General features: G+C 53.5%; 1 long non-coding RNA gene across 1 annotated transcript in view; it reads left to right on the top strand.

Moving 5' to 3' along the window:
* The window catches only part of LOC144302086 (uncharacterized), a 30,790-nt gene extending 11,737 nt beyond the window's left edge, over positions 1-19,053 (top strand). The window contains exon 2 of the long non-coding RNA XR_013368978.1: positions 18,822-19,053. This is a non-coding gene — a long non-coding RNA (uncharacterized LOC144302086). The remainder of the gene's footprint in view (positions 1-18,821) is intronic.
* Positions 19,054-20,207: the final 1,154 nt, after the last annotated feature.

Here is a 20,207-nt window from a genome sequence, read left to right as displayed (position 1 = left end):
GTTGGTGGAGACATTCAGTTCTCCTTTATCCCTACTGATTTTCTGTCTGTTTGTTCTGGGAGAGAAGGGTTGATGTCTCCAACTACAGTTCTGGATTTGTCTATGTTTCCTTCTGGTTCTGTCTTCACAGAATTTGCTTCATGTAGTTTAAAGCTGTTTTGGTAAGTACACATTTAGGACTGTTATGTCTTCTTATTATCAGTTGACTCTTATTATCAATTTTCCTCTTTATCTGTAATTTTCTTTTCTCTGAAGTCCACTTGATCTGTTATTCATATGGGCACACCAGTTGTTTTGATTTGTGCTTGCACAGTGTGTCTTTTTCCATCCATTTTACATTAGCCTACTGATATTATATTTGAAGTGAGTTTCTTATAGATAGTGTATAAGTGGGTGATTTTTTAAAAAAAATTAATTCTGATAATCCCTGTATTTTAATTTAGTCCACTTACATTTAATGTAATTATGGATATGTTTGGATTCAGGCCTACCATTTAAATTTTGTTGTTTTTTTTCTTTCCATTTTTTATTCTTCTGTTTCCCTGTTCTTGCTTTTGGTTATCTGAACATTTTATAGCATTCTATTTTAATTTATCTATCGCTTTGTTGATTATATCTTTAAAAAATCTTTAGTGGTTTCCCAGCCATTACAATATGCATTCTTAACCTTTTGCAGCCTACTTAGGATCAATATTTTACCATTTGAAGTATTTGTAGAAATCCTACCACCACATAGGCTCCTATGCTCTACATTCTTTATGTTGTATTTGTCTTGTGTTCAACATCCACACATGCTGAAAACTCCATAAGACGATATTATAGTATTTGGATTTAATCATTAAACATGATTTTAAAGAACTGAAGTGGAGGAGAAGTCTATTACCATGTTCATTACTCATTTCTCTCCCTTCCTGAGTTTTCCTTATGTATGAAGGACTGTTTTAGGGAATGTTTGCTGATGGGCAAATTATCTTACTTTTTCTTCTTCATTCATGAAGAATATTTTTGATGTCTATAAAATTCTGAATTCGTGTTCTTTTCTTTCCACACTTGAAAAATATGCCACTTTCTTCTGGCCTCCATGGTTTCTGATGAGAAATCTCTGGTCATCCCAATTGCTGTTCTTTTGTAAGTAATGTTTCATTTTTATCTGGCTGAATTAATGATATTTTTATTTGTTTTGAGTTTTTGAAAGTTTGTGAAGGGTCTGAGTATGGATTTATTTGGGTGTTTCCTGTTTGGAGTTCATTAGTTTTGTGGGCCTGAGAAGGAGAGAAACGTAATGGCAGAAAATCCCCAGACCAGACCTGTCTACAGAGCTACATGTGAAGGAATTTAAGGTTCTGTCTAAAGTAGCTGCAGGAGCCCCAGTGGGATAATTTTTATTTTCCAAGATATGGCTTGGTCAGGTTGGCCAAGCAGATGGAGATAATAAAGTCCCAGGTTCTGAATGTGTGTTGTAGCTCCCATTGGGGGCCAGTCCTTGGCTCCTCTGGTGGGTGAGCACACTGTTCTCTGGTCACTGGGACCACACATGGTGACTTAAAGGGCTTCCGTTAGGAATGACCCCTTTTCTCATCACTGATCTGGAAGGAGGCAACTTTAAACAGATAAGGTCAATGGGCATCACGTTGGTCAACTTCCCATGGATGCCTCCAAATATGCCCCCAGACTGTCTGCTGAGGGCTAGGCTAAGGTGGGAGTGGGTGAGAGAAGCTGTGTGCAGTAGCCCATGGTGAGCCGGTCTGGGTGGAGAAGATGATAAGCAACGTAGTCCAGTGGCTGGTAAAGTTGTAGCCCAGAGCCATTGCTTCCTGTGACTATCGCCACCATGGTCTCTCTTCCTCCTCTGGACAAGCCTGTCTCCCCTGAAGCTTGGGGGACTCGGGCTCTGCTGGTGAGTCTGCCTGGACACGAGTGTCTGTAACCTGGCTGGGTGAGCACAGGCTGGAACCAGAGGGGGCTGACTGAGCAGGAGGACTGTGGGACATTCCTGTCACTAGTGCCAGAGGCAAAGTGGGGATCATTGGAGAAAATACCTCCCCCAGGTGATGTTTTTAAAGGCAGAGCTGCTCTAGGAGCCGGAGTGGATCCCAGAGCAGGTCAGATGCCCGAGAGGTGGCCATGACTGAGACACAGAAGGTCAGGGAGCTGGAGGCCCAGGGGACAGCTACAGAGCCCACCTAGATGCCCGCTATGAGGCAGGACACAGGGAGGGATCAAGTTTGGGGCCCAATGACATACTGGTCCCCTAGGAGTTGCAGCTGGAAGGGAGGATAGAGGGATGTGGATCCACACTGTGGAATAGGCAATGGGGCCCCATGAAGGGCAGGGCTTGCTCACATGGACGGAGGCAGGCTGGTGGCACAGCAAAAGGTATTTTCACCACACACACAGGTGTGAAGCACAGAGGTCCATAAAATAGAGCCATGTGAGGAAGAAGTGAGGAATTTTGAGTTTTCATTGCTTTTGTTTTAATATAATTTATTTAATTATGCTTATATAATTTGGTTTTTTAGTAATGTTGTATTTAGCAACCAGGTCTCAAAATTCCTGAAAACATTTCAAAGTCCATGTGATCTCTGGCCCATGCCTGGGTGTGGGTGCGGCAGTGGGAAGATCATCCTGGGGGTTGGAGTGAGCCCTGGCTGCAGGACAGAGCCGCTGGGGGTCAGTGGGTGGGTGTGCCTCGGGGGACATGTGGGGAGTTGGCCCCGGGGGCCTCAAGTCTGGCTCCCGTGTCTGCAGGGTGGGGACCTGGGGCCTCCTCGGCTGCTTGCTGACTCACTGGGTCCATGGCGAGATCTAGGTCACTCATTTCTCGTGACTCACAGGTTGGCCGCTGCTGTCTGCAGGCTCCTTCGCATCTGGGGGACATGGCTTAATGCTGACTGTCCCAGTGCCTCTTGGAGGCCCTCCTCCCTCCTTCCAGTCTGACCAGCTCCTAACCAGAGCAGGTCAGGTCTGCATGGGCCAAGGCTCTGAGGGCAAGAGGATTGCTCAGCAGGAGTTGTCTGGGTTCTCCAGGAGGCCCCGGGGGTGGAGCCAGGGCATCAGGGCCGGGAACAGAGAGCTTCAGACGCTCCGATGCCATCACCGGCCACTCACTGGCCACCAGGCTCATCCCCACTCGTTCGTGTTTCAAAAACTCTTCCGCTCCCCTGGGACCGTGAGCGGGCACACCGTGGACACGACCCAGGTCCTGGCTCCATCCTTCTGGCCGCAGGTGGCCCGTGCCATCGGGGGCATCGCCAGGCAGCTGGGTAGACAGTGGGGGGGGTGCATAGCCTTCATCATGGAAACTGCAGCCAGGTCGGCGTCACCCAGCAAGAGCCCCAGAAACACTCCTCTGCGGGTTCGGGTCGCACCTTTATTGCTGTCCGCACTTGAAGTGGTTGTTCAAAGGGGCGTTCTCACGGCGTTTTGCAGTCAGTCAAATCCTTCTGATGGGGATGTGCAATCCTGCGGGGACCCCGAGCCGGACGATGCGGTCAGCGGCCCAGTTGTGTGTGTGGGTGGGGGGGCCCGGGGAGCGAGGCAGAGCTGGCCCAGAGGCCGAGGCGGTGAGGCCCGAAGGTGGGAGGAAAGGGAAGCGTTTGGGAGACGGGTCGATTATTGCGAGTGACAAAGGAGCTCGCTCCTAACTTGAGGCCACCTTCCAGCTTAGGAGTTTTCTGGGTGTTGAGAGAAGCGGAAGGGAGCCGGGTTGCCTCCCTGGATGCTGGGCGAGCCCCGAGGCCTGGGGTGGGTGTGGCCCTGCTGCCTTCCTCGCCCTGAAGACGGAAATGCCTGGGGCTGGCTCAAGTGGCTGGGGTGCCCGTCCATCTCCATCCGGTGCGAGGGCACCTGGGCACCTGGGCAGGGCCGCCCTCGGGTTGCTGTGTCCAGGTGGGCGGGCCAAGGGGTCCCTGGGGACAGGCTTCCCCAGCCCGTGGTCATCCCACGGCGCGCTGTGCCCCCTGCTCCGGGCCTCCGGGTTCGTAACTCCCGTCTCGGGATTGTCAGGCCTCGGAGGGCAGGCCCGGGGCTGTCCTGTGTCGTGGGATCACTCCCGTGGAGGGGCCCGGCCACCCCACTCTGGCTTCTCTCCACAGTCCCTGCTCTCCACCCGCTTCTCCCTCCTCTTGGTGCTTCTCCCGCGGCCCCCACAGCCCCGTCTGCACGCAGCCTCCTCTGTCCTGGGAAAGCAGCGGGTGTCCCCGGAGAGGCCCCAGCCCCAGAGCGGGAAAGCCTCGGACCGTGGCGGAGCGAGCCGCGCCCAGCGTGGGGCAGGAGGCCCGGTGGAGGCCATAGGGGCCCGTCCAGGCCGAGGGACCCTGCCCCGACCGCAGCTTTCTGCGGAGGTTGAGCGCTTCACGGGATGGGGATGATGTCCGGACCGGGCGGTGGTTTGGAACCGGGCTGGAAACCGGGCCTGTAGGGCAGCCGTGCGGGGCCCAGAGCCTGTGTGGCTGCCCTGGTCTCTGGAGCTCGGGGCGAGGCAGGCCTGGCCGGCCTGCACCTGCTCCAGCAGGGGCTCTGGAAGTCATGGGGTGGGGGGTGGGGGCTCTGCCCTGAGCCCCAGCCCCGCCCAGCTCAGCCCCCCAGCCGGTGGGTTCAGGCCAAGGGCCCCCGGTCGCTGCCTTACCAGCTGCCCGCCCGCCCGGCTAGGTTCTGTCTCCAGGGCCCCAAACTCGGCTGGTCCCTGCAGTGACCCTTCCGTCCTCCCCGAGTCTGCACCCCGCTCCCCGCAACCCCTCTGTGGTCCTTGGCCCCGGACCCACCCCAAACCCAGACCCTTCTGCTCTGTTGTCATGGGGTGCAGGCTGCTGACAGAGATGATGGGGTTCAAGTTGACAAGAACAGGACAGTGCATGTGTCGCTGTGAACTCAAGACAGACTTCCTACGTGTTCCCTCACCCCTGGTCCTCGCACCGCGAAGGGAAGCCGCGCGGGGCTCCCCGTGGTGTCGGGGCATCGCAGGGCCCACTCGCACGCAGGAAGCAGAATCCAAGCCCCGTCTGACGCCCACTCGGTGGAAATCTTCGCCATCACGTCCTGCTAAGATTGTACGCAGACCCCCAAAGCCTCCGCTTCCACTGAGCCAGTCTACACGGCCGGCCCGGTGATGCCAAACACCCTCCTTTCCTGGGAGGCCCGGGTTCCGTCTATGCAGCCGACTCCTCCGGAGAATGCATGCCTGGGCTTCGGATGACAGCTCTCCTTTACTGGCTCTTTACAAATTCATTTTTAAATCTTCGTGCACTGACTGATGCCGGGAGCGCGTGAGCTGCGGTCCCAGGGCCCAGGTAGGCCCGTCACCCCCAAATTGCTGGTGCTACCGGCCGTGTCAAGCAGCTCCCGTCCCCAGCGACAGCCCGTGTGGCCCCCGGCGGTGCCCCGGGGGTGCTGGCCTCTCCGCGTCGGCCCAGGACCCCGGTGCGCACCCCACTGGCTTGGGCACCCGCTGCTTGGCCCCCCGACGCTGTTGGGCGGCCTCCGGCGACCCGGGACTGTGCGGGCGGCGCCCCCTGCACCCCGCCCGCTCCTTGGCCCTCGGCTCCTAAACTGTCCCTTTCCCTTGGTCGCTGGTTTTCCCCCTGCCGAGCCGCGAGGGCTCTGGGCGGACTCGGAGCTTCTCAGCTGGGGGATTCACGACCATCGGCTCCACCTGGGACTCGCCTGTCTGTCGTCCTAACGGCGTCCTCGGAGAGCCGAGGCTTCCATTCCCATGGAGTCCGGTCCATCAGCCCTTTCTGTTATCGGCCATGCTTTGGTGCTGAGGCCCCCCTGGCCGATGCGAGGTGGCGCGGGCCGCCTGGTTTTCCCCTAAGGACCGTGCACCTGCTCAGGTGCATGAGCCCCGCGAGCTCAGCTTCGAGGGAAGGGTGCTGCCCTTCATGTTCCCTCTGCACAGGGACGACCAGGCGTCCCAGCACCATTTGCTGCAGAGAGCGTCCTTTCTTCACCTTCATCAAAGGTTCCAATCTTTCCTTTTCTTTTCTTTCTTTTCTTTTCTTGTTTATTTATTTTAATTAATTAATTAATTTATTTATTTATTTTGGTTCCAATCTTTCAAGTGGAGCTGGGCGTCCAGGGACAAGCTTGGTGGGGCTTCCATGTCCAGGCCCAGTCGTGGGTCCCCTTCCTGGGTCAGCAGAGGGCTGTCCAGGCCTTCATGGCCCCCAGGGATGAGGGCCTGGGGGTGCCTCCCACCGGGTCTGCCCGGACCCCCTGAGTCCCAGGACCAACACCAGGACACAGTGCCCCTGAGTCGCTGTCACATTCTCCCGCCCACTGTCCTTGTGGGACCCACAGACCCTCTGTGCCGGGGTCCTCCTGCCTCTGCATCCGAGCAGCAGGCCCCTGGCCCGGGTGGCTTTCCCGAACCTGTCCCTGGCACCCTGGAGCCCGGCCCTGACCTGGCCTGACCTGACCCGGGGGCCGAGCCAGCACCAGGCCTTTTGCAGCAGTCACACGGCCGCGTCACTCCCAGGCCTCCCTGTGCCCTGCCAGCACGGGCGGGTCCCCCCTCAGGTCCCTGCTGGGTCCCCACGGTCACAAGCACAGGCTGTGTGGTCAGTGCTGTGAGCAGGGCCTCACCCGCCACCCGAGGGCCTGGCCCCCGCGGGATCCTGAGCGCTGTCCTTCACCAGGGCAGCACCCTGCCCCCCGCCAGCTGGCTCCCGGCGGCGACCACCCCTCCAGGCGGCCTGTGTTCCATCACGATGAGAGGTTTCCTGTCGTGTTGGACGTTCGCATTACCTCCCAAATTCGAGTAAATGTTTACGTGTCAGACTAATTCACTGGTAAATATTCCTAAAAAGAGTTCCTGGCTTCCCAGGAAATGAACTTTTTGTGGTTATTTGTGCATCTTTTTTTTAAAAAAAGATGTTATTTACTTATTCGAGAGAGAGAACTCAAGCAGGGGGCAGAGGGACAGAGAGGAGCAGGCTTACTCCGCACAGGGAGCCCGGCGTGGGACTCGATCCCAGGACCCCGGGGTCACGGCTCAGCACCACCCTGACACCATCCATGCTGTATGTGTGTCAGCGGCTCATCCTCCGTCCTGCCCAGGGGTGCTCCATCGTGTGGCCGCACCACAGCCGTGTGTCCCCGTGTTCTTGGTGTGTGGCTGCGGGGAATGCTTGTGCGGGAATCCTCACGTGGACACAGGCATCTGTTTCCAGCACATGAATACCTAGGAGTGGGCTGCAGCACCACGGAGAGGAGCCCACGGCGTCCAGGCGTCTGGTTGTTCCACGTCCTTCCAACACTTGGTTTATTTATTTATTATTTATTTATTTATATTTTATTTATTTATTCATGAGAGGCAGAGACACAGGCAGAGGGAGAAGCAGGCTCCATGCAGGAGCTCGATGCGGGACTCGATCCCAGGACCCTGGGGTCATGCCCTGGGTAGAGGCAGACGCTCAACCACTGAGCCTCCCAGGCGTTCCCCCAACACTTGGTTTAATTGCAATCATTTTGGTGGGTGTTTAGCGATATCATGGTTTAAATTTGTAATTTCTCGATAAATAATGTTACAAAGTGTTTTTCAGAGAGTTATGAGCCTTTTGAATAAATTTTTTGGTGGCTTAAACCAACACAAATTGATTATCTTACATTTCGCTAGGTTAAAAATCCAACATGGGTCTTGTGGGGCCAAGACCAAGGTGTCCAAGGGGCTGACCCCCCTTCTGAGGTTCAAGAAAATCAATTTCCTTGCATTTTCTGGCTTTCGGAGGCTGCCGTATCCCTCAGCTCCTGGCCCCCAGAGGGAGAGCGAGAGGGAGAGCAGGGGTGGGGAAGGGAGGGGGATGGGGATGGAAAGGGTGGGGGTAGGGGAGAGGGGAGGGGAGGGGGAGGAGGAGAGGGAGAGGGAGGGGGAGGGGAGGGAGATGGAGGGGTGGGGGAGGGGGATGGAGGAGGAGAGGGTAGAGGGAGGAGGAGAGGGATGGGGAGAGGATAGGGGAGAGGCAGAGTGAGAGGGAGAAGGAGAGGGAGAGGGTAGGGGAGAGGGAGGGGGAGGGAGGGGAGAGGGAAAGTTAGAGGAAGAAGGAGAGGGGGAACGGGGAGGGAGAGGGGGAAGGGGGAGGGAGAGGGGGAGGGGGGAGGGAGAGGGGGAGGGGGGAGGGGGAGGAGGGGGGAGAGAGGATCCAAGCAGGCTGTGCGCTCAGTAGGGGCCCAGCGTGGGGTTGGACCTCAGGACCCTGAGATCATGACCTGAGACGAAATCGAGAGTGGGCGCCCCACCGCCGAGCCCCCAGGCGCCCCCGGCCTCCTCTGCCCGTCCTCAAGCCCACAGAGGAGGGTGGAGTGTCTGGTCCCCAACGGCTCCCTCCCATGTTTGAGGACCTGGGATAAGGTTGGGCCCTGGCAATAATCGCGGGTAGTGTCCCTTCTTGCGGGCGACCGACCGCGCGAGATCCTAATTCCACGTTGACACCAACCCCGGGTGGCCGCGCGGATCCACAGGCCCCAGGGACCCGGGTGTGGACAGGTTGGGGACGGGCTCTGCTCGCCACAGATGTTTTCACGGAATACGGAATCCGTGGCTTTTTTCCTCGCATCCCTTTGAAGATGTCATTCCGCCGTCCTCTGGTTTGCGTTCTTTCTGCTGAGACATCTGTCCGACGGCTTATCTTCGTTCCCTGGAAGTGATGTTTCTCTTTCCTCCAGCTGCTTTTAATACTTTCCCTTTGTGTCACTGGTTTTTAGCGATTTGGCTACGAAGCGCTTTGATGCGTTTGCTTTGTGCTTATCCTGCTGGGGTTTTGTGGACATTTTTTTTGCCTGTAAATTTATAGTTTTTATCAAGTTCTGGGAAAAATTTAGCCATAACTTATTCAGATAATTTTCACGGTTTTTTTCCTTCTCTCCTCTGAAGCCCCGATTACGTCTCACCAGCAACTGAGGTTCACTTTCAGTCTTTATTTCTTCAGTGTTTTTAATCCCTCCCTGGGTCAGTTTGCATATTTTCTGTGACTTTGCCTTCCGGGTCACCAATCCTTCGTTTAGGGTCTGCTATGCCTTTGCAGCCGCTCAGTGAATTCCGCATTTTGATTATTGTGTTTAGTTCCTTCTGTTCCTGTTTCCCTGCAGCAGGCCCGGCCCCCGGCCCCCCGGCCCCCCGGCCCCGGCCGCCTGGAGGCCCCGCTGCTCGCAGCTCGCCCAGCGGCACAGTCAAGGCCCCTGCCGGGGTTCCGGAGCCTCTTCTCTGCATGGTCCCTTCTCCTTCTCCAGATCCTACCCTGAGAATTCTGGCTGCCTCGGCCCCGAGTTCCGCTGTGTCCCAGCTCGCGGGGGCTGTCTCTGGAGGAGCTGGGCCAGGGCCCCGAGGGCAGAGCTTGCCTGGTGCTCGGGAAGCCTGGGGCCCTGCCTCCTGCCAGCCCACGAGCCGGGTAAAGGCTCCAGGTTCCTCTGTACCCGGGGAGAGGCCTTCGGGTTCCTCTGTACCCCAGGAGGGGCCTTCGGGTTCCTCTGTACCACTGGAGGGAACTTCGGGTTCCTCTGTACCCCAGGAGGGACCTTCGGGGGTCCTCGGTAGCCCAGGAGGGACCTTCGGGTTCCTCGATACCCCCAGAGGGGCCTTTGCCGGGAAGGGCCTGTTTTCCCTTTGCCCAGGTGCAGATCCGGGCCGGGAGAGGAGGTGGCTGCACATCCCCCAGCGCGTCACTCTCGGGAGCTGCAGGTCTTTGGACCTCGTGGTCTCCACAGCTCTACTCGGTTTTGCATTTTTGCTTCTTAACATGCCCAGTGTTTTCCACTGTTACCAGAGGAGACGTGATCTGTCACGCCCTTCTACGTTCTAGCAGGAAACAGAACACTTGGCACACATTTTTGAAGTGTCTGGATACAGATGACCTAATTGCTTCCAGAAAGATTGAGCCACGCACAGCCGCCCCTGCTCGTGGTGTGCACGTGTGCCTGCGTACCTGTGTGCACCCATCCTGAGTCCTTGCAAGCACTGGCTTTCATTATCTGTTCTTGGTATTTTTGACCAACAAATTTTATTATTTCATATGCTTAATGGGCATTTCTATTTCTCTTTTAGTGCTTTTATTTATTTTTGGGGATCGTTATACCTTTATTATTGGTTTATAAGATCTCTATGTGATGAGGCGTTAATTTTTCTTTAAAAATTATTCATATTATACAGGAACCCATGTTTCTTAAACAATGTTAAAACTCTGATACTTCTTTTTCTTGTATCCTACTCTTATTTCTTTTTCTCAGAGGTAACAACTTTTGACTATTTGACATATAGCTTTTCTCTTTTGTTTTCATGCATTCATTTCTATATAAGTACACCCAGTATAAAATGGTTGATATTCAGTCATTTTTGTCTTATGAAAATAGCATTTGCAGGGTGGCATTTGCAGCATGAGCCTGGGTGCCTCAGTGGTTGAGCCTCTGCCTTTGGCTCAGGGTGTGACCCCAGAGTCCTGGGATCGAATCCCACGTCAGGCTCCCTGCATGGAGCCTGCTTTTCCCTCTGCCCGTGTCTCTGCCTCTCTCCCTGGGTCTCTCATGGATAAAAAAATAAAATATTAAAAAAAAAGAAAATAGCATTTGCATATGCTTCAATCTAGTGAATACTTGGAGCTTTTAACCGATGTTTCTATATATCTGGCCTTTTATTATTTTATAATTGGTGACTTCTTTGTTCATGATATATAATATGCATATATTTATATATATTTCATCATATTTTTAATATAATCACTTCATTCTGGATTACATTTATATTATTTGTATCTTTCTGCAGCTACAAACAACGACAAAGCAATCTTCTCTGGGCACATATACAGTTACTCCTCTAGTAGACGCACTTGCTAGTGAGATTATATTCATACTGCCCTCTTAATTTCTAGAGCTTCATATGATTTGATAACCAATTAAATTCTTTTGTTTCAACATTTTTCTGATAATGGTTTTCTGTTTTCTCGCTATTATAAAGTTGAGAATTAGCATGTTGGTTTGGGAGTACATGAGACTTCTAGATTTAAATTTGGCTAAAAACTGACATCTTTATAATGCTGAGTTTTCTCAACCGGGAGTGGTATGTTTCTTTATTTATTTGGGTCTTTTATATTCATCCATAAAACCTTGTAGGCAATACACTTTTTAAATTATATCTTCTTAGTTATTTTATTTATTTGCTATTGCAAATCCTCCCCCCCCACTATTTTACTGATTTTATATTCGTATTTTTCTACATAGTTATCCAATTTTTAAAAAATATCTGTTTGTTTATTTATTTATTTATTTATTTATTTATTTATTTGAAAGAGAGAATGAGTGAGGAGGGTGGGGAGGAGCAGAGGAAGAGGGATAAGCAGACTCTGCACAGAGCATGGAGTCCAACATGGGACTTGATCCCGTGACCCTGAGATCATGACTGGAGCTGAAATCAAGAGTCAGACACCTACTGACAGAGCCACCCAGGTTTCTCCATAGTTCCCCAATTTTTAACAAGTGCACATCTGATTACTATTGGTTTCTGATAACAATATTATGGACTAAGTTTCTGGGATATCTATTTTATTGGGCTACTTTTTTTTTCAAGATAGGTCCAGAAGGAGCTGAGATTTTAAAATTCATGACAAGAAAATGTGGCTTTCAAAGCACTGCCTTCTTAACAAAGGTTTATTCATGCCTACTCTGCTCTGGGCTCTTTGCAGGGTAGGGTCACACCAAGGCTTGGATCACAGGTTCTGTGGTAGCAGATGTCAATGACAGAGGAACAGTGGCCATGGGATCCAGAGCCCAGGATTCTCATCTCACCTTGCATGACCAGCCACCAAGCCACCTGACAATGGAGCTGACTGTCCACACTGGTGGCAAGATGGTGAGCCCAGACTCTGATATCTTTAAAAGTGTTCTATCAAGAGTAAAGTGAGGCTCCTGCTCTTCCAGCCTGTACCATCCCCTGCTCTTCCCCTGACCAGGGTCTATCCAGGTAACCTCCTCTTCTTGGATCTTGTTGTGAAGAAATCAGTACTCAGAGGATACAAAGGGTGGGGAGAAAGAGGCTTGGGCCCAAGTTGGCTCCCATCATGTGACAACAATGTCATGGAAGTTACAAAGTGACATTCTGTAAGAAAGTCAGAGTAAGGAGCTCTGAAAACCTGCTACCATATAAAAATAATGCTCACACTGGCAGAAATTATCAAAATCAACTTTTTTTTTTTTTTTTTTTTTACTTTCTTCAAAATCAACTTTTAAAGGGCTCTGGACATTAGTGAAAACTTGCAAGTCAAACCACCAAATCTCAGTAAGAATGTGAGCACTGGGGAGTTTTAATTTGCTCCATTCCCATCTTTCTTTTCCCAGTTTTATGATAGCTCTGAAAACCAACAACCTGGTAATAGCATTGAAACAGCAAGCAGCCTAGCACCTGCTAGAGGGGGTAGCGTGTGTTTGGACCTCTCCTAAAACACTAATTCTTAGAGAATTATTATTTGACCTCTCTGGAAGTTCCCTGGACAATCCCATTCACAATGCTTGTTCTCATTTTTTTATGAAGCACGTTATAGAAGGCAAAAAGCATTTTGCTCAAGGGTACTTGCTGAAAACAAGAGAAGTGAATGGCTTGTACATTGAACATTATAAAACATTGTCGAAAGAACTGAAAGAAGACACGGGTAATAGGATGACATCCCATGTTCATGGATTGGGAGATGTAATATCAAGATGGGAATACTCCCCAGAGTGATCTACAGATTCAGCACAATTTCCAGTAAGATCTCACTTATTCTTTGCAGCGTTTTGCAGAAATTGACAGGATGATCCTAAAATTCATATGGAAATTCAAGGGTTCCAAAATTGTCAAAACAATATTGAAAAGTAAGAAGCACTTTGGAAGATTCACAGTTCCCCATTTCAAAGCTTACTACAAAGCTACAATCACCAAATCAGTGTGGTGCCAGCATAAGGACAGATGTATAGATCAGTGGAACATGACTGAGAGCCCAGAAACAAATGCTTACATTCGCAATTGGTTGATTTTCAACAAGGCACCAAGACTGCTCAATGAGGAAAAAAATAATCTGTTCAACAAATACTGTTGTACCAACTGGATGTCCACATGCACCCAGAGTGCAGTTGTATTTCCACCTCACATCATATACATAATTTGCTAAATATAAATATGTAAGAGATAAAATGAGAAGCCCTCATAAGAAAACATTTTCATGACTTTGAGTTAGGTAACGGTTTCGTGGATATGACACCAAAAGCACAAGTTATGAAAGAAAAAAATGATTATTTTAGACTTCATCACAATTGAAAATGTTTGTGTTTCAAAGAAGACATTAAGAAAATTAAAACACAACCCACAGAATGGGAAAAACATTTTCAAAACCGCCTGGGTGGCTTAGTCGGTTAAGTGACCGACTCTTGATTTCTGCTCAGGTCATGATCTCAGGGTCATGAGATTAAGCCGGTATCTGGCTATGTGCTCGGTGTGGAGTCGGCTTGAGGATTCTCTCTCCCTCTCCCTCCTCCTGCCCCCTCGAGCTCTCTTTCTCTAAAGCAGATAAATCTTTTATTTTTATTTTTTTTAAGATTTTATTTATTTATTCATAGACACACAAAGAGAGTGGCAGAGACAGAGGCAGAGGAAGAAGCAGGCTCCATGCAGGGAGCCCGATGTGGGACTCGATCCCGGGTCCCCAGGATCACACCCCAGGCTTCAGGCGGTGCCCAACCGCTGCGCCACCGGGGCTGCCCCAGATAAATCTTTTAAAACACATATATCTGATAAAGGACTTGTATCTGCAATGTATAAACCACTCTAACAACTCAATAACAAAATGACTACTGATTAAAAAGTAAACAATGGACTTGAGTAGACATTTCCCCCGAAAGGACATACAATTGACTAAAAAGTACATGAAAAAAAAAAATACTCAACATCCTTAGCTACTATAGGAAAATATAAACCAAAGCCACAAAGAGATACCACTTCACACACACTAAGATGGCTAGAATAAAAAACTTGGATATTATTAAAGGTTGGCGAGGATGTTGAGCAATTAGGAACTTCAGACATTCCTGGCAAAAATGTAAAGTGGTGCAGCCACCTTGGAAAAAATTTTGCTAGTACTTCAAAAAGTTAAACATGTGATTTAGCAATTCCATTCCTAAGTATCTAAGCAAGAGAACTGAAAACAATGTACACACAAAACTTCTGCACAAATGTTTATAGCAACAATACTGGTAAGAGCCAAAACTGGAAACAACTTGAATACCCATGAATGGTTGGGCGGGCAAACGAAAGGTGGTGTACCTACAGGGTGGGATCCCACTCAGCCGTAACAGGGAACGAAGCACGGGTTCGGGCTTTGACGTGGATGAACCACGAAGACACGACACCCCGTGAAGTAAGCCAGTCACAAAAGGTCACGTCGTGGATGATTCCACATATGTGAAATGCCCAGAATAGGGAAATCCAGAGGCGGAAAGTAGATTAATGGTTGCCAGGCACTGGCGGACAGGGAATGCTCGTGGGTATAGGGTTTCTTTTTGGAGTGATGAAAACATTCTGGATTTAGTGGCGATAGTATTCACCTCTGTGAATATGCTAAAGACCGTTGAACTATGCATTCTAAAATGGTGAATTATATCTCAAAAAATTAAACAAAAAACACCTGGAAGTTGTCAAAGAAAAGAAAGGGAATAGAAGTTGCAGATGCCCCTAAGAAAATGTGGAGGAGTCCACCAAAAAGTACGAACAATGCTACACCCCTGCCTCCAATCCCACGGGACCCACTTTTGTCCGTGCTCCGTCATACTCTCTATGGCACATACGTCTACACATCCGCGTACTGTTTCTAAAGTGCGACACTTTGCAAGTGCGGTTTGTAACATGCTTTTTTTCCCGTGTATTCAGCATAAAATGATTTAATATACAGCCCTTCTGTCCCAGGGAATATATGTTGCTGTTTAAGAAAATAAAGACGAAAAAGTAAAGTGAGCGCCATCAAGGACAAGGACCACAGCGGAGGGCAGGCCTCGCGGCCTGCTCAGCCCCGCTGGCCTCAGCCTGCAAAGGGCAGGACAGATGTCCCGGGGAAGCAGGCCCCACGAGAGGCGCCCACCGCCAAGGAAGCAGAAGGGTGGCCCTGGCCCCAGAGCAGGTGCTGGTGGGTTTCAGGGTCTCGGAGGGCGCCGCTGCCTGGGGCTCTGTCCTGGGGGAGCGGGGGGGAGGGGACGCAGCCTCTGTGCCGGGAAGACACGGGAAGGAGCCCGGCGTACACTCCAGAGTGCTCTGCTGTGAGCGCAAAGCATCTCTGCTTTTCATGGAACGGGAGGATTAAAATGTTGTCAAAAATGAAGAAAAAAGAAGTAACATTAGCCGCGGGATGAGGCCCGGCGCGCCTGTCTTGATGCTAACGTCGTGGGAGAGGGGCTTGGAAAGAGTGGCCACTCGCTGGCAGGAGACAGAGTCTAAATATTTATGGGGCCTCCAGCAGCTGCAGCTGGCTTGCGGCTCCCACCCGCACCCCACGTGGAGAGCTCTCTCGGGGGTCTGGGTCACCCCAGCGGGACTGGCCCAGCCATCCTCCTCCTGGGGACAAGGAGGAGCGTCCGGTGTGAGGCTGGGGGAGGCCCTGGCACGCGGCTCACCTGTGTGGGGCCCTGCACGAGGCGTGTGTGCCTGTAGGACGGGACCACTGAGGCACGGGGCCAGAGGGACGGTGGATGGTGCGCCTGCGGTCCAGGCTCCTTGCTGGGGCCTCCTGTGCTGCGTGGGTCCCTGTGCGGGGTCGCCTGGGCCGACAGGAGCCGGGAGCCCCGCCGGCTGATGCCATGCGGGGTAGATGTGCTGCTGGCCCGGGGAGGGTCGCCCTCGGATCTCTGGAGCCGCCCGAGGACCTGGCTGCGGGTGGTAGAGGCACGCAGGGTTCAAGCCCTGCCCGGTCCCGTCCTGGGGTCTCACCCAGCCGGCCGGCCAGGACCCACACCTGCCTCCCTGGGTGCGGGGTCACCCTGGGGTGAGGCTGGGATGGCCAGGCCCGGAGGAGCTCACCTGCCGCGTGACTGTCACTCTGTGCCTCAGTTTCCCTGTCTAGAGGGACAGGAAGGGTCGCTGGCAGCGTGCCTCCCGTCCCCTGACCACAGGCGGGTTAGTGGGCCCGGGGGCTGACGTGTGGCTCTCCCACTGCCTCCTCGACATGCTTGTTGCTGCTACCCCACAGGCGCCACCCCCCCAGGGCCCCAAGCCCTGGACGCCCCACCCCCGCCCCAGGGGCCTCGGTGTCTCTCCTCTGTGCCCAGACTCCGGCCTCAACCCTGGGTGTGAACTCAAGGCCTTCCCGGGGCACCTAATGGTGCGTGGGTGTGCGCCCCCTGCCGGGAGGGGGGCTGGTGAGAGTGCGCAAGCCTGTTAACTGCACAGGTGCAGCGGGGCGGCGTCCTCACTGGCAGGGGCCACGGGCAGATGGCTAGGACTGCAGGGGGGCTGTGCTGGGGGCCCGGAAAGGGCCTCCGTCTGCTGGGCGAGCCTGGCTGCTGGCGAAGCCCGGACGAGGTCTGCGTGACCGGGGGTGGGGAGCCCGGGGCAGGCGATCGGCAGCAGCACCCCCGGGACTGGCGGGCGGCCTCCAGGCGGCCAGGAGGTTCTCGTCACAGACGCTCCCCCTGGCCGGGCCCCCCGAAGCTCCAGGAGGGGCATCGGGCAGGGGCAGGGCTGCTGGGGGGACGCAGATGGGGCTGCTGGCCAGGGAGAGGCCCCCCCGACCCCTGATCCCCAGTCCCCCAACCCCCGGCCCCCCGGCGCTCTGCAGGGATTGGCAGCCCCCAACCCTGGGCCTCGTTTCCTTTCTTCTAATTCAGCAGAAATCCTTGTCCAGATGTGTTCTCCTCACTGTTTGTTTAGAGTCAACTGACATGTTACAGGGAAGGGATGATTCAGGGAGCCCTCGGCTCCCAGGAGAGGCCCAGACTTCTGGGCGGGGGTGGGGACCAGCCCCATCCTGGGGGAGCCCCGGAGCCCCAACCTCGGGCTGGATGGTAGCGACTTTGCGTCCCCAGCCGCAAGCAGGACGCTCGGTCCTGGGCCGAGAGGGGGCAGCAGGGACTGGATCTCAGCCCCGTGGGGTCCGTCTCACGGGGGGCACCCCTAGAGCACCCCCGCCTCCACTCTCAGGGATGCCCTGTGTGGGCCCGAATGCATGCAAGGTCCGTCCTGGACCCGGAGCCGCAGCAGGAGGTGGGCCAAGCCCCTCCACCCCCAGGCTGCTGTCCGCACGTGTCCCCCGAGACACAGGGGCCGGGGTGACGCTGGAAGTGAGCAGAAGACCGTCCAGTCGATGGCTCCTTCCCTCTGCCAGGCGCCCCGGGGGGCCGGGCGGCGCCCTCGGGGCTAGGGAGTGAGCCCCTCGGGGCTGGGGCGCCCGGCCACGGCCGCGCCCGAGGTGAGCAAGTAGGAAAGGAGCAGAGGCCTGCCGCTTGCAGCCCACGCCGCCGGGGACGTGTTTCCCAGGCCGTGTGACGGGCGCGGCCTCCAGGTCCCGAAGCGCACCTCCGTGTGCAGCACGACCGAGGGTGGGAGCAGGGTCACGGCTCTGGTTTGGGCTTTTGTACACATTCCACGATTTTGTTTCATGGGGTCAGAAGGCGCGGTGTTGTGGCCCCAGGGGCCACCGTCCCACACGGTGCCCCTCGCCCGGGCCCCCTGCGCCTCCCCCGCCCGTCTGGGCTCCGCGCCGGGCAGTGGGGAGGCCGAGCTGGGGCTGCAGCTCCGTCTCCATGGGCCTCGGTTTCCTCCACCGGGATTAAAAGAGCAGCGGCCTCCTTGGGGTGCCATGTGGTCACTCCTTGGGGCGCCACGTGGTTGTCTCAGCCAAGAAAATCCTTAGGGCCATGGAGCCTGGCACCTCGTAGGCTCCCAGGGACCATCTGTGTCCTCGGGGAGCTTCGTGTCAACCTGGCCTCAGCTCGCAGGCCGGGCCATCGAGGCTTCCGGCACACGGACACCGCGCGGGCCTCGTGCAGGACGGACACCTGAGGCGCCCCCTCCCGCAGGTCACCAGTGGGGGCCCATCCAGCCTGCACCCCCCGCCCCGCAGCCACAGTCCTCGTCCCTAAAACAGCACATTGCCTGACCTTGACCTTTGTACGGCCGGACTCCTGCACCGGCAGCTCCTTCGGGCACAGGCGTGTCCCAGCCCCGTGCTCGGCTGTGGCCCCGCACCCCGGCCTCCCACTGTGGGGACGCTGCGGCTCGGTCACCAGCACCCCACGCTTCTGTGGGCGCCCGGGCCTGGCGAGCTGAGCCTGGCCGCACCCCCCACAGGGCACCCCCCCTCCAGGTGCAGGCCGCTCCGGGCGCCAGCGTCGTTCGTGGTGAGCGGCACCTTGCATGTGAAGGCCGCGTTTGGGCGCAACAGGTGTGGGGGGACCGGTGGGGACAGAGGGCTCCGGGCCGGGCTCTGCATTCCGTGGCGCTGACCCCTCTTCTTGCGTGGGGCTGACCTTTGTCACTGCAGAAGGGAAGTGCGTTCCTGCCCAGGGGCCCCCGACGGACCTTGGGGACCCCCCACTACGTGAGAACCTCCACCAGAGGAGCCCTGGTCCCCATACATCTTAAATTCTCTCTCACTGTTGTTTTTTCCCCCTGCTTCATATTCTCTTCCATTGCCTAGGAAATTTTCTCGAGCTTTTCTTTGAAATGATCTGGTTTTCTGTAAAACCTGAATCGCTATTCATTCTCTGCCTTTAAAAAATGGACTATGGCAAACGAAAAGCTACAGAAACAGCGTTATCAACACCATGGAGCTTCCACTTAGGTCTAACATACGGTGGCTTCTGTTTTATTTGTTTTCTTCCAGAAACGAAACGTCGTACACATAATGAGACTTTTGTGTGCTCTTCCCGATTCCGGGAGGCACCGGCCCCTGAGAGAAGAAATAACCATCCTGTTCAACACTAAGGAACGCACTGAGTCACGGCGCTACAGGAAGAGGTTGAAGAGAGAACCTGCACACTCACGATGGAAAGGGCAAAAACACCATTTCATAAAATTCACTACTCACTCAAAATAAAATATTAGCAAGTAGGAAATGTTCTTAGCCCAAGGGAGGGTATTTATTAATAAGAAATCCAGTGTTAACATTAAACTTAACAGGGAGGGACGCCTGGGTGGCTCAGCGGTGTTCTTCTCCTTACTTTCAGCCTGTCAGTGTGGTTTATTTTAGGTGTCTCTCACGTAAGCAGCACGAGCTGAGTTTTATTTTATTTTCATACAGTCTATTGGTCTTTATCCTTTAAAATATGAGCTTAATCCATTTGTAGTCACAATAAGGACTGACATCTTTAGACTTTTTTTTTCCCATCTTATTTTGGGCTTTTTACCTACTAGAGTTTTTGCCTCTGCTTTTCTTTTTCTTTCTTTCCTGACTCCTGAGGGGGTGGTAATTATTATTATTATTATTATTATTATTATTATTAATTATTATTATTATTATTTTAAATCTATCCCCCTCCTCTGCTGGATTGGGAGCTAGGCGTTGTCATTCTACTCTCGCTGAGGTTACCTTAACGTTTTATGATGCCTTAGCAATGTTCTAAGGAAATCTGCAGTTACTCAGTATTTCCACCCTTCCGCAGAACACGAAATCTTAGCAGGCTCCCACTGTTCACTTACTTTTCTGAAAGACTAAACCTTCCAAAAACTAATTTATTTCAGAGACACAATTTAATCTTTTTTCTTGTAACCCATTGCGTTTGTTCAGATTCTTTTTCTTTTCGATGGAGGTACCTCCCTTAATCTCTCTGTGAGGAGGAGGTTTAGGTGGAGGGCTTTCCCGACCGCCTTGTGGTTTCCTGTTGCTGCCTCGCAAGCCCTGGCCAGACGCAGCGGCGGGAGCGACAGCTCTTGCTGTGCTGCTAGATTCTGTGCATCCGGAATCCAACAGAGCGCCGGTGGCCCGTCTCTGCCCTGTGACCCCGGGGTCTGGGCCGGCTGTGTTGACCCGAGCACCTCTGCTCGGCCTGTGGGGCAAACCTCGGGGGCCCCACCCAGCACCCTCCATCCGTGGACCGGATCCCAGGCTCCTTGGCACTCACGGGGAGGCCCCCAGACTGGCTCCTCCCGGGGGGACGGGCTCAAAGAGCTTGCACCCATGTTTTCAAACCAGCACAACCTCTCCAGACAAACCTTACTTATATCCTTCCCCAAGCAGGATACACACTTTTCCTCCCACAACCTCCCCCCG

Source organism: Canis aureus, chromosome 30 (genome assembly GCF_053574225.1).
Source record: "Canis aureus isolate CA01 chromosome 30, VMU_Caureus_v.1.0, whole genome shotgun sequence".
Classification (NCBI taxonomy): domain Eukaryota; kingdom Metazoa; phylum Chordata; class Mammalia; order Carnivora; family Canidae; genus Canis; species Canis aureus.
This window is presented reverse-complemented; position numbering and strand designations above follow the sequence as displayed.